Below are 11,479 nucleotides of genomic sequence, written 5' to 3'. Positions count from 1 at the left end.
TTTATCTATTTAAAACACAATCTAAAAGTGCTTTTTTTCTTCTTCTGCCTCTACACTTTATGAGTTAGATGTCATAATCTGTGCTTTTTATGTAACTCTTGATTGCTTTTGTGTAAAGTTGGTTTTGTTTTAATTTCATACTTGCTTGGCAATTTTGGTCTACTGCCTTTATTTTATTTTCACTGGTGAAAACTATTAGCCTTAGGAACATTTCCATCTACCGAAGTCCCTTTAACATATCCTATAATGCTGGTTTAGTTGTTATAAGTTCTTTGAGCCTCCATTTATCTGGAAATTGTTTAATCCTTGCTTTGAATTTAAATGATAATCTTGCCAGGTAGAGGATTTTTGGTTGGAGGTCCTTCTGTATCATTACAATAAATACATCATGCCACTCCCGTCTGGCCTGTAAAGTTACTGTTGAAAAGTCTGCTGATAGCCTGATGGGTTTACATTATAAGTAAACTTTTTCCTCTCTCTGGCTGCTTTCAGTACTCTCTCCCTATCCATGATTTTTGCCATTTTAATTATTATGTGTCTTGATGTTGTCTACCTGGGGTTCATTTTGTTAGGGGCTCTCTGTGCTTCCATGACCTGAGAGTCTATTTCTTTCCTCAGATTGAGGAAGTCTTCAACAATTATTTTCTAAAAGAGATTTCTATCCCTTTGTCTGTCTATTCCCCTCTGGTACCCTTATTACGCAAATATTGTTTCATTTGAACTGGTCACACAGCTCTCCTACCATTCTTTAATTCCTAGAGATCGTTTTTTGTCTCTGTAACTGTTCTCTAATTTCCATCTTATTGATTGTCTCCTCTACTTGCAGCAATCTATTATTCATTCCCTTCATTGTATATTTCATTTCAGTCATTGTATTCTTTACCTCTTGTATCTCTTTGTTGAGGTCCTCCCTGAGATCTTTAATACATTTCTGCAGATCACTGAGCATATTTATGACTTTTACTCTGAAATTTTATCAGGAAGATTGGTAATCTCTGTTTCATTCAGCCCTCTTTCTGGTGTTTTATCCTATAGATTTGTTTGGAACATATTCCTCTATCTCCTCTTTTTGTTGGGTTTTCTGTGTCTTCCTTTGTATTAGATGGAACTTCTATGCTTCCTAGTCTAGAGAGTAATGGCTTTATGAAGAAGGCATCTTATGGTGCCCAGAATTCAGGACTCTTTCCTTTTCCAGTGCCTGGTTCTCCTTTGCTGTGGAGCCCCAGTTGCTATTTGTCATAATGGGCTGGGTTGTCTTTCTGTCTGTCTACCAGCAGTCGTTTATCTCAATCTGCAGAGGCCAGTAGTTTACCTCAGCTGGCCCTTTGTGATCAGAACAGGGGTTTCTGCTAGGATCATTGTGGGTGGGGCTGCCCTTTGCCTGCACAGCAGCAATGGTGGGGCTGCTGGTTTAATAAGATGGGCAGGGTAGTCCTTGTGAGTTGCACAATGGAAAGGTGCACTGGTTTGTGTGGTGGCAAATCACCAGGTTGCAGAGCATGTTGGCTCTAGGCAGTGGAAGGGAGCTGCACAGTGGGGAGGCATGCAGGCATGCAGCAGTGCAGTGAGACATGCAGCACCAGACTTGGCCACCAGTGGGGAGGAAGGAGCTCTCAGGGCTGGCTCCTGCAGATGCTCCCCAGTTGGGCTGAAACAGTGTCAATGAAAGCTGAGAGAGTCTCCCTCTGCCTTTCAGGCAGCAAAGTCCCTCACTGCTGGGTCAAGTGGTCTGGTTCTTGGAAGTACACAGGGAAGTGCCTCAGGGTTGAGCCACCAGTGAGGGAAATGGAGCATTTGTGGCTCCCGGGAGTGCCCAACCTGTTGGGTTGAGGGAGGCCTGAGGACATATCCTCCACTTGCCCTTTCTTTTGCAGACAAAGCTCTGTCTAACCCTTGCTCCTTGCCCCTCTGGTTCCCATCCCACTACTGGCAAATCTTTCAAACTGCTACTGCCCCGTTGGATCCCAACAGCACCAGCAGAATGTGTTTGTCCTCCATAGGCAGCTGGTGTCTCAGCCTCTCAGAGAGTTTGAACTGTCCCCTGGTATCTAGTCCAGCTAATCACCAGAAACCATTTCAATGTAGACTTATGTTCCTGGAGTAGATCTCCAGGGTCAGGTGTTCAGAGTTCCTAGGTGCCTATCCCCTCCCAGCTCCAATTCTCTTTCTCCCACCTATGGGCTGGGATTGGGGGAAGGACTTTGGTCCCACTCAATCGTGGGTCTGACACTTTACCCTTCTCTGTGTGGTCTCCTTTTCACCAAGTGTAGATCATCTGTTCTGCAGTCTTCAGGTCATTTTCAGGGTTAGTTGTTTTTGCTACATTTGCTTCCTTGGTGTGTGAGTGGGAGGACATTTCTGCCTTGCCATCTGGAGTCCCCTCTTATTCAGAACAATGCTTTCTTTAATCTCACAATCTTTGATTCTTCTACTTGAAATATATGTGGGGTTTTTTTTAATGAGGATGTGTGTTCTTGTTGTTGTTATTATTTGTTTATTTTGGTGTGTGCCTGTTAGTAATAAACTCTTCATTTTTATTGGCATGAAATGCCTTTATTTTACCTTCACTCTTGAAAGATAATTCAAAATTGATGGTTATTTTTTCCAAGAACTTTTCTTTTGGCTTCTGTTGCAGTTGAAAAATCAGGTATCTGTTTGTCTTTTCTTTGAAATTTATATGCCTTTTCTCTATTATTCCTTTTAAGATCTCATTACCATTAGTATTTTGTCACATCATTAAGATGTAGTTACTTTTGCCTCTTTTCAAGAGACACTATCATGTAGTGACTGACAGCAAGAATTCAAGAGCCAGCTTGACCCTATAATTTGATAGTTTTGAAACCTTGGGCATACTATGTTTTTGTGCCTCATTTACCTCACATTTGTGAGGATGAAGGATTCAATATATGTAAATTGCTTAGACTTCTATCTGTCTTGTATTAAATACTTTTTCTTTGTTTCTTTTATCCTTTTTTTTCTTGTTTGTGAATCATTGAACTTCCTGAATCTAAGGTTCATTGTCTTTAAATGTGTATACGTTTAAATATTTCTGCTTCCTCATTATTTGTTATATCCTGCAACACTGCCTAGACATTTGTTGGTGTTTTACTGTATTATACAAATCTCCTAATCTCATATTTTTTCATATAGCTCTTCCAGTTTGCTATTTATTTCTATAACTGTTTCTAAATTACTGTACAATCACTTCACTCAGTTCCTAATTTCATTTCTAGAATCTCTATTATTTTATTTATCTTATCTCTAATTTTGGTAGTCTGTTTTTTGGTCATACTTTTATACTATTTTTAAGATATATTAAACATATTGCCTTGTACTTTATCAGATAATTCTAACATCCATTGATTAAGGTTCTGATTCTATAGTTCTTTGTCTAGTATGTCACTCAGATAGCTTGGTTTCTCTCATGTTTACATATACTTCCTGGAATTTCAGCTGCAGGAATACCCTGAGGCCAATTTTAAAGTGCCTTTCTCTAAAGAGGATTTGCTTTTGCTTCTTATGGGTTTGATTAAGGCCTGAAATTAAGATCCAAAATTAGACGCTGCCTTGACATCTGAAACTTGAAGGGTCTCAAACGTCCAAAACACAAGGACTCTCCTTCCCCATTCTACTTCTCTGGATAAAGTCAGCTAGCCAAAGAATGCTACTTATCACAGAGACCAAGCACAGTAGCTGTGTACCTCTAAATAGCAAGCTTCAGTTCCCTGCCAACCTGCATAATTATGCAAATTGCCAATCACATCCTCCCGTAGGAACCAGGGGTCACTCCAGATTCTTAATACTACAGAGACCACCTCTTAGCCACTGTTTGTCCAGTCTGTTTGCAAGTGCAATTCTATGTGATCCTGCATAACACAGAGTCTTCCTTCTCCAAGCTGTGAGTATATGTGACCAATAAATGCTGTCCTTCTTCTGTAACCAGTGTTGAGTGTCCTGTGTTCAGCCATTCTCATATCCCTAGAGCTAGAAACCCTCCCCTATGAATAGGATGAAGAAGAGGCAAACCATTAGGCTCCGAGGTCATTACCAACTATAACAATTCAACTAAAGTTCTATCTTGAGAGTTTGGACACTTGTCTTACAGTGTAAAGTCAGGCTTCAATCCCAAGTGCAAGGCAAAGCTTACACCCTCTCTCAAGGAAAGTTTTTTTTCCCTCCCATTCTTTTTCTTTTTAACCCAGAGTCAAAGACAAGATAGTCACACCCCCTCCATCTTTGAAGGAGTGCTTTTCCCATCTAGTACTGAGGGGGTTGCCCAATTCCCCTCTGTACATGAGCTTCTCCAATCTGACTTTTAGCCTTGCTCAGCCTTGTGGTATATTTCCTCTCCACTATACACAGGACTGATTGAACCCACTCAAGGCTACTCCCAAGTGAAACACCAAAGCCTATGCTTACTTATTACATAAATTCCCCCTTTCTTGTCCTTTCTGTAAAACTAATTTTTAAATTCTGTGAAAGAATTATCTTCTATAGAAGCTCCATCATGCATTAAAAATATTTTTGTTCACAAGTATTATATAGCTGCACTTCTTTCTTGCTGTATTTTCTGTCCCGTTTCCCCCCACCCCAATATCACACACACACATACACACACACACACACACACACACACACACACAAAACTAGAAGTTAACTTGAACATTTCTGCATGTCATTACATGTCCTTCAAGCAATTATTATTGGTTTCACATTTAATCATGGAAATGTAGATAATTTAGCTAATTTATATTTTCAGATATTAAGGTTTCAGGAATCTTAATATTTTTACAGTTCTAAAGAGTGCCACAATTAATATTCTTGTATAAAAATTTTTGTATCTCTGATTATTTCCTTAGAATAGACTCTTGGATGTGTTATTATTCTGACAAAGGGTATGAACTCTTTCAGAGTTCTTGATGCAGTTTGCCAAATTGCTTTCTAGAAAGGTTTTAGCAATTTACAATTCACTGCAGTGTGTGATAGGTAAAAAGTGATGTCTCATCAATGATTTAATGTGCATTTCCTGATTATTTGTGAGGTTAAATATTAACTGAACGTGCTATATGTTTAACCAATTTCCTTGTAAGACTACCAGGTGATTTTAATTATCTAGTTTGGAGTTTTGTTCATTTCTTCACTCAAAATATTTGTGAATTGTACTCTAAGAATAGCACTGTATTAAAACAAGGATGAGCTCAACAGTCCAGCTCAACACCCATGGAAAAACTGGCATACAAGCCATCAATTACATAACGATGCAAGGAAATACAGAAGCAAATGAAAACTTCTGCCCAGCAAACTCACCGCTGTACAAAAAAAAAAAGATCATTATTTTGCTGTTTTGAATAATCAAAGGGAGCCTTAGTATAATTTCATGCTTTCTATTGAAATGGAGAATATCGTATTGAAACCTGACTTTAAATGATTTTTAATTTGGCTCTTTTATAGTTAATATTGTTGTCTTACCCCAGGGCTGTTTGGAGCCATTCAGCACTTATTATTTTCTGTACCAAATTCCTGCTCAACTCCTTTGCTTATTTCCATTATCTTTGGGAAGAGATTTGCTAATTGGCACAAAAGGAATTCTGAGATATAATTTAATGAACGATTACAATTTAAAGCAATGATGGTAAAAACCACTGATTTTTTCATAGTTTTATTCATCACATTATTATGAAATTAACCTTTTCCTTCTAAAAAAAATTTCCATGTGATCTCTCCCTTTGAAAAGTCATTTGTCTTCTTGTTGTATTATTCATAATAAGTAATCGTAATGAAGGCTACTCACGTGAAAATGTGGCACTCTCAATGAAATTGTGTGAAATCTCCACCAGGATGTTTTTTAAAACCCTGGATAAAAAGCCTTGCACCTCTCCATTCCCTTTACATCCAGTGACGAGAGTCAGTTGACCATGTATGCTGCAGGCAAGAATAAAAACATGTTCACACATTTCATTTCTGTGTAACCAGCACCAGAGGACAAAAGGGAAATACATACATTTCCACTTCAAACAATACAACCAGGTAGAATTTAATGCAGGAAAAGAATAGACTGTGTTCCAAGCTGCTGTTCTATTTACGGAATAATTCTTGTTTTGTCGTGATCACGTTTACACTACTTTCCCCAGTGCACTGCCTTTGTGAAGTGTTCATTTGCTTTGCAGGTTAACAAAACTATGAAGTGTTTTGCATAATCTCAGTCACTACAGGTGTGATCCAGGTAGATGTGATGGGCCAGCAGGGTACTTTGTATCATTTAGGGCAATTTTTAAAGACACCCTTGTATTTATTGATAAAGAGAGAGAGAGAAAAGAAAGAAGGGAAGGAGGGAGAGAGGTAAAGGGACAGAGAGAGAGGGAGGAATCTTCAGGGTGGCATGCAGCCCTCTGGTCTCAGGGGTTTGCTTCTACACCTCTGGTCAGCTTTGCTGATGGTGCCTGGTCTCTTCCATCTTGCTAGCCTAAGCTTGTGCTCATGGTGGTGGCACAGATTTAAAAAGAGAGAGAATGGATGTGTGCAAGGCACCTTGACTCCTAGGCTTGAAACTAGCAGGATATTGTCTCCATCATTATTTAGTGTCCAAAGCAAATTCCAGTGTCAATCCAGACTTAAGAAACAGGGAAATGGATTCCACTTCCTGGTGCAGAAATCTGCCAAATCTTATCGCAAAGGACATGCATAAGACAGAGATGAAGAATTGTGGTTATTTTTTAAATCTATGCTCCTAATTGATGACAATTACTTATAAGAAATTTAGATACATTATTCTCCTTAATTTTTCTTGTTTATCACATCCTTAAATATAACTCTAATTAATAAAAATCATGTATATTATTATATAATAAGTTTGTTATATAAGTAACTTATCAATAAGACTCTTTCCAAGTCAATATACAGCTAGATCATCTCTTTTAATGTCTGCCTAAGGTTAACAAATCCATGTGTCATAATTTATTTAATCATTTTCCTAGAAAGGAAGATATAGTTGACTTTTTTCCTATAGCAAGAATATCTTTATATCTTTGTATACTCATGATTTTAATTTTAAAAGTTTGCTTCCTAGGAAGGTAATTTCTGGTTCAAAATGTGTATACATTTCTCATTTTATTTTATTTCTAAATTTATTTTATAGAAAAGGGCTAGGATTGGTTATAAAGTTATGAAAATAATTAATGCCAGTCACTGGAACAAATAATCCTAAAACACAGTGACTTAACTTGAAGAATGTCAGATACGGGTAAGTCAGCCATCCCTAGCAGCTGTCTTCCACAAGGTTAATCCAGCCCTTTTCAACATGTGCCTCTGCCACTTCTGAGAGTGGCATCAGAATTCCTTCTCTAGATCTTCTGCATTCAACAAGCTGCCAAGAAGAGAGAGTTAGGATACAGTGATAATGGACAATATCTTAAAGCCAAGCCTTGGAGTGTCTTATTTTCTTCCACTGATAAACCTTTGGCCAAACTCAGTCACATAGCTTGAATCTAACTGCAAGGGAAGCTGGGAAATGTAGTTTTCTTGTATGTCCAGAACTAGAAACAGATTAACGAATATCTGGTCATTTTGTGCCTCTGATGATATGCTTTCTGTATGTGATATTTGTATTATTCTATTATTATTCTTTGAATATTATGAAAAACTCAAAAAGGAAAAAATCATGCATAATTCCAGAACTTTTAAAATTGTAACAAGGAACAAACACTCTATCCATCCCTTCCCAAACTTAGAGGTAAACATTGCTAACAATTTGGAGTTTATCTTGCTTGGTTTGCTTCTGAAACATGTATCTATTTATCAAGTAGTTCTCTATATCTCTTTTATATATCTATATGTTTTTGGTTGAATTGTATCCCCCAAAATTGATATGTTGAATTCCTAACCAGTCTCAAAATGTGACTGCATTTGGAAAGAGAGTCTAAAAAAGGGGTAATTAAGGTAAATGAGGTCATTAGGGGAAGCTCTACTGCAGCATGACTGGTATTCTTATAAGAAGAAGAGATTAGAATCCAGATATAGACAGAGGGAAGGCCATGTACAGACCCAGGGAGAATATGGCCATCCTGCTGACACTTTGATTTCAGATTTCTAGTCTCGAAAATTGTCAGAAAAAAAAATTCCACTCTTTTAAGCCACCCAGTTTGTGATACTTTATTATGGCAGCCTTAGCAGACTAATACACTCCACATGGTTACACATAAATTATATGATTTTGAACTCCCTTACACTTCTTCAACTACCCATTGTATATAAACCTCCCCTCTCCCCACCTCTTATTTTGGCTGAAAGTAAATCTTTTTAAGTTTTTGCCTCTATGTTTAAATAATTGGAGATAGTGATTTTCATTTTCTCGATTTCTAGAGAGATTACAATTTCATTCACATTTTTGACATTTGGGTTATTTGCATTTCTCCTTCTCTATATTGACTATTTGTGCCATTTATCTGTTCTTTAAATCACTTTTTGCTCCTTTTGTTTTTAATGTGAAGAAATTCTTTGTAAGTTATGGAGAACAACACTTCGTTGTATAAGTTGCAAAGATTTTCTTCCCATCTGTCATTTGTATTTTGACTTGATTTATGGAAATGGTTTGATTTATAGATGCTTTACATTTTTCTACTTCTTCATGAGCTTCTATTTTTTAGACACTATGCTAGCTGCTCCATGATAGGAGATACCATGATAATAATCCCTTTCCTCAAGTTTATAGTCTCTTGGTTAGTTGAAACAGGTACACAAATATGCTGCATACACAGCAGATATGGAAGACACCATAAAAGGGGAACAAGCATAAAGGTTGGGGCAAAGTGTAAGAAAGACTTAACTAACAAAAGAGCATTTGTGGAGCATCTTGAAACATGAAAAGAGCTAAAAAAAATGTCTAATACACGAGACATGTTTATTAGAGCCTCCCACCAATAAGGTCTTAAATAGCAGCCTCAAGAGTATTCTTCTATTTGGTTGATGATGTTTAAAGATAGCATGGTGGGAGTGAATTGCAGAATTAGTAGTCAAGAAAAAGAGGGAAAGAGAATGGATCCTCCCTTCAGGATTATAGGAAAAGCTCAGAACACAGCGGGCTCAGCAAGGTGGCAGGGGCCCAATTTTGTCACTGGGACCCCTACTGCTCCCAAATTCCCCAACCTAGGACCTGTACAGATACTGATGGACTGTGGACCCCGGCCATCGATGCCCTGAGTCTTGTGGCACACACGGCTTAGGGGTGCTCTGTGTATTAAGTGCACAGGGGCCCATGTGCTAGTAAGGCACCATGACTCTGGCCACGCAGGTAAATAAGCAGTTCTACACAGTGAAGAGGAAAGCAGTCCCGGAGGCAGCCTGCCTGCGCTAGGATCCTGGTCTGCACTCCCTCCTGGGGAACTTCCCGAGTGGGCTACTTTACGTCTCTAAGTCCCAAGTTCTTCTCCAATTTACTGGAGCTAATAGTAGAGCTGACTTCAAGAGGTAAGAAATGAAGTGGGAATATCATATATAAGGACCTTAAACCAGTGCTTACTCTTAGACCATTTACAGCCTTTGTGCAGCTCCATACTGTGAAGTACATGCATTGTATTCTTATTAGCATCCTTGTCATATAGACAGGAAACTGAACGTCAAAATATGGAAGTGTGTTAAACAGAAGGATTTGTATTTAGACCCCAGTTGGTGGATCACAGAGCATGGGCTCTTCATCCCACACCACCCTCTTTGCAGCCAGAAAACACACACTAGCTAAGCATAGAAGTGGTTTCCCTACTCCATTGGCAAAAATTGTTGCTTGCATTGGTGTAGTTTCAAAGTAAAGAGAGCAAAGCCAAATAGTGTCATCTAAAAAAGAGGGGAAGAAAAGGAAATTTTCTTCAATATATTCTTCCAGGCTTATTTAATTATCCAGATAAATGAAACCTTATACCTACCTTCATTTGCAAGTGCCCACAGACCAGACCAAATGTCAGCGCAAACTTGGTGACTGAAGCTGCTTTGGTGTGATCCTTCTCAGCCTGCAGCAGGAGACCGACATTCCTCAGAGCAGCCGCATGGCTAATGCTCACTGATTTGAAACTGGAGCCCTTAGATGGAGGCTGACAAAATGCCACAGACAGCAGCCAACATGGTTGACCATTTTCATTTCTGTACAATTCTTTTATTGTCTGATAACTTGGCAATGGGAATTATTTAATCTGATTTGTAGTCTCTATAGCCTGCCAGAATTTCACATTCTCAAAATATTTTAGAAAGGAAATTGTACACTGGTTTGTAAAGTAGAAAACCTCCTTAAGATGTTCTTCACAGAGGCCCGCTAAGCGAAAGGAAGCTCTGGATCAAGATGGTGAGAATTGCGCTTTGACTTGAAATGTCAAATGTAGGATAAATTCAACTGCCCGTGAGGAAGACCTGCAGGCAGTTCAGGAGAATTTTGACACAGTCATTAAAGGGACTTGTAAAAAGAGACGTTTGGCTGTCCCTGTCCCACAGAAAAAGCCCAGTCACTCATAAAAAAGAATTCAAATGTATTCCCCAATGCAGAAGGGACATGCAGCACTGTCTCATGCCTCGGTTAGTGCTCATTCACATTCTAAGAAAGGGTACAGTTGTGCTTTCAAGTAGAACATGTGGTTACTTTTTGTGGAGACAGATTAAGTTAGTGTTATTTTTTAGACTCCCCTTTTGAATTTTCAAGTCCCAACACTGAGATTAAAAAGATGTTTTGTCCTTCCCTTATTTTTTCTAGCTTATTGAAGTCCAAGGATCCAGAATAAACCCCTGAGTCCTAAGCCAGGTTTACTAGAAATCTCACTTTCTTGGTTCTAAACACACCTTTGCCACCTTTGAGCCAATGAGCAATAGTCTAGGTTTTTAAATCAGGGACACACAACCCAATAGTATAATAAATGTGATTATATCTATATGCTTATACATTTGTATCGATAAGTCCTGAAAGAATTTATATGGATAATTAATGATGAGGTCATAACTTATTAGAAGAATGCTCTTACATAGGTGCATGTTCCCACTCTCTGAAGCTAATGTCACAGAAAAAATAAAATCATTTTATTTTCACACACTGTCAGGGAGAAAATGTTTGGTCCTCCTAGGACAGGTTTTTTTTTTTGTTTTAGTGATTAGAGGTAAATTATATAGCCAGACTAACAACTTCGCAATGTATGTTCTGTTTATTGTAGAGGCAACAAAGTCCTGCAATTTAAAGTCCAGTAAACTGCTTATGTTCAAATCCTGGCTCTACTGCTTACTGTGGTTATGAACTTGTTATAATTATTTTGTCAACACATAGTGAAGAGACAGCTGTTTGAACAATTAAACCAGTAATTGCTGAGTACTTGTTATGTTTAAGAAATTGTGCTTGGCTTTGCAGGGCCTCAGAGATGAACAGGACATGGTAATGCTGCCCCAGCAATTTATTGAGAAGGGAGATAGGATAAAATACAAGTAACTGTAGCATTAGGTGAAATATGAGAAGATC

Source organism: Manis javanica, chromosome 2, assembly GCF_040802235.1.
Source record: "Manis javanica isolate MJ-LG chromosome 2, MJ_LKY, whole genome shotgun sequence".
Taxonomy (NCBI): Eukaryota; Metazoa; Chordata; class Mammalia; order Pholidota; family Manidae; genus Manis; species Manis javanica.
This window is presented reverse-complemented; position numbering follows the sequence as displayed.